This window comes from Sinocyclocheilus grahami, unplaced genomic scaffold (genome assembly GCF_001515645.1).
Source record: "Sinocyclocheilus grahami isolate Dianchi unplaced genomic scaffold, SAMN03320097.WGS_v1.1 scaffold1206.1, whole genome shotgun sequence".
Taxonomy (NCBI): domain Eukaryota; kingdom Metazoa; phylum Chordata; class Actinopteri; order Cypriniformes; family Cyprinidae; genus Sinocyclocheilus; species Sinocyclocheilus grahami.
Genome location: NW_015506385.1, coordinates 49,107 through 52,309, shown reverse-complemented (window position 1 = coordinate 52,309; position 3,203 = coordinate 49,107). Strand labels below are relative to the sequence as shown.

The 3,203-nt window shown below is 40.8% G+C and overlaps 1 protein-coding gene across 1 annotated transcript in view; it reads right to left on the bottom strand.

The window, feature by feature from the left end:
• The window catches only part of LOC107568009 (protein crumbs homolog 1-like), a 33,361-nt gene extending 30,908 nt beyond the window's left edge, over positions 1 to 2,453 (bottom strand). Inside the window, exon 1 of the mRNA XM_016253840.1 lies at positions 2,352 to 2,453. The gene's annotated coding sequence lies outside the window, so the exon portion shown is untranslated. The remainder of the gene's footprint in view (positions 1 to 2,351) is intronic.
• Between the last annotated feature and the right edge of the window lie 750 nt (positions 2,454 to 3,203).

The following is a 3,203-nucleotide window of genomic DNA, read 5'->3' as shown; positions in this document are numbered from 1 at the left end:
GTCACGCCAAAGAGGATGCTTACAGAAATGGGGATAAAGTCTTGTATAACCAGGCCAGGAACAGACTAACAAAGAAGATCAGAGTGGCTAAAAATAACTACTCTGAAAAGCTGAGAAAACAGTTTTCAGCCATGATCCAGCGTCAGTATGGACTGGTCTGAAGAACATCACCTTGTACAAGACACCACCCCCACAGTCTGTGGAGAATCAACAACTGGCTGACGATCTGAATGTGTTTTACTGTCGATTTGAAAAGGCCAGGCTGACACCCAGCACCCGCTCTGATCTGCACTTCACACACTGGTCCTGGCCTACCTGAAGGACATCACTGGACCCTTGCTGGATCCTCTTCAGCTACGCAATGATCCTATTTGTGGACTTCAGTTCGGCCTTCAATATCATCATGCCTGACCTTCTCTCAGACAAACTCACACAGCTCTCCGTGCCCACCTCCATCTGTCAGTGGATCACCAGCTTCCTGACAGACAGGCAGCAACTAGTGAGGCTGGGCAAACTCACATCCAGGACCATCACGAACAGCACTGGTGCCCCTCAGGGGTGTGTTCTCTCCCCACTGCTCTTCTCCCTCTACACAAATGACTGCACTTCAAAGAACCCCTCTACTCTCCCCCCACTCACCATCATGAACAGCACTGTGGCTGCAGTGGAGTCATTCAGGTTCCTGGGCACCACCATCTCTCAGAACCTGAAGTGGAACACTCACATAGACTTCATTGCTAAAAACGCCCAGCAGAGGTTGTACTTCGTCGCCAGCTGAGGAAATTCAACCTGCCACAGGAGCTGCTGAAACAGTTCTACTCTGCTGTCACTGAGTCTGTCCTGTGTTCATCCATAACTGTCTGGTTTGGTTCAGCTACCAAATCAGACATCAAGAGACTACAACAGACAGTCAGGACTGCTGAAAGGATTATCAGTGCCCCTCTGCCCAGCCTCCAAGATCCAGAGTGAAAAAAAAGGGCTAAGAAAATCACTTTGGACCCCTCACACCCAGCCCACTCTCTCTTCGAACTGTTGCCTCCTGGTCGGCACTACAGAGCACTGACCACCAGAACAGCCAGGCACAAGAACAGTTTTTCCCCGCAGGCTATTTTCAGTCTGAACAATTAAAACTTCATACATCGTTCATCACAACTGACATTTATATACACAGAATCCAAAATTTGTACACTTGTAAACTGCACACTTTGTAAATAACATATCTGCACACTTATAACATATCTGTACATTTATTTAAACAATTAAAGAATGTTTCCTATACTTCTATTTCTGTATATAGTACATTATTTAATTTCTGTGTTATTCCCATGTATGTCTGCACAACAGTATGTCTGTACTTTCTTCTGCACTGGAAGCTCCTGTCGTCAAGTCAAATTCCTTGTGTGTGTAAACATACTTGGTAATAAAGCTCTTCTGATTCTGAAAGACCATATTTGACCAATTTTACCATATTTTCTGGAATATAAGTAACATCCAGTGTTATTTTAGTATCACTGAGATACTATTATAGTTTTCATTACAATTGGGATAATTGTTTTATTTTTCATATATTCTGTTTTGATTTTAATTTTAAGTTAAAAGTTTAGTTTTTGTAATTTTTAAAAGTCTATACCGTTTTTGATTTTCAGTTTTAGTTTTCACTGCAAAAAATAATTTTCTTCCTCAGTATTTCTTATTTTATTTTCAAGTACAAATATCTAAACATTCTTGAATCAAGATACATTTACTTCAGAAGCAAAATGCCTTAATATATTTAGCCCATGTTTATTTCTATAGAGCATTTTCCACACATTTCAGTTTCAACAAATTAGTTTAGGCTTAGCATTTATAATAAATGAGGTTTATAACAAATGGCACTATAATTTATGTTCGTTTTATAATTAAACTGTTCACACCTGTTCTGTTGTGCATACAGTTAAATTGAAAAGGTTGGTTGTTTAGTGAGGGCAACTAAAATACATGTCTATAGTGTTTATAATGTTTGTAAACATTTATTGTTTCATTTATATTTATATATTATTTCTGAATGTATTAATCCAAACAAAGCAATTTTAAACCCGTGGAGACATATGGAGTCAGTTATTTGATGGAAAATATGGTACATCTACTCCAATAAAAACATGCATTCCATGCTAGTCTGAAATAGCATTTCATTTGGAGTTTACGATTCTCTTTGCAATGTCCTACATGTTTCTCTAGGCGGCAGTGTGATGTAACAGATGTGGTGTGATGCTAAGACATCATCACTGCAATTCACTTGCCATTAAATGAGCCTTTGAATGCAAAAATAAACACAAAGAGACAATGAAAAGGTTCAACTGAAGACTAGTTACCAGGCCAGCAGAGGCAGGTATACTGGTTAACTCCTTCCTGGCAGGTGGCGCCGTGCTGACAGGGGTCAGACTCACACTCGGGTATGTCGACTTCACAGAAAGAGCCCACAAATCCAGTGCCACTGCAGTCGCACTCATAGCTGTAATTCAAAACACCACCGGCCACCATCATGAACAGCACTGTGGCTGCAGTGGAGTCATTCAGGTTCCTGGGCACCACCATCTCTCAGAACCTGAAGTGGAACACTCACATAGACTTCATTGCTAAAAACGCCCAGCAGAGGTTGTACTTCGTCGCCAGCTGAGGAAATTCAACCTGCCACAGGAGCTGCTGAAACAGTTCTACTCTGCTGTCACTGAGTCTGTCCTGTGTTCATCCATAACTGTCTGGTTTGGTTCAGCTACCAAATCAGACATCAAGAGACTACAACAGACAGTCAGGACTGCTGAAAGGATTATCAGTGCCCCTCTGCCCAGCCTCCAAGATCCAGAGTGAAAAAAAAGGGCTAAGAAAATCACTTTGGACCCCTCACACCCAGCCCACTCTCTCTTCGAACTGTTGCCTTCTGGTCGGCACTACAGAGCACTGACCACCAGAACAGCCAGGCACAAGAACAGTTTTTCCCCGCAGGTTATATTCAGTCTGAACAATTAAAACTTCATACATCGTTCATCACAACTGACATTTATATACACAGAATCCAAAATTTGTACACTTGTAAACTGCACACTTTGTAAATAACATATCTGCACACTTATAACATATCTGTACATTTATTTAAACAATTAAAGAATGTTTCCTATACTTCTATTTCTGTATATAGTACATTATTTAATTTCTGTGTTATTCCC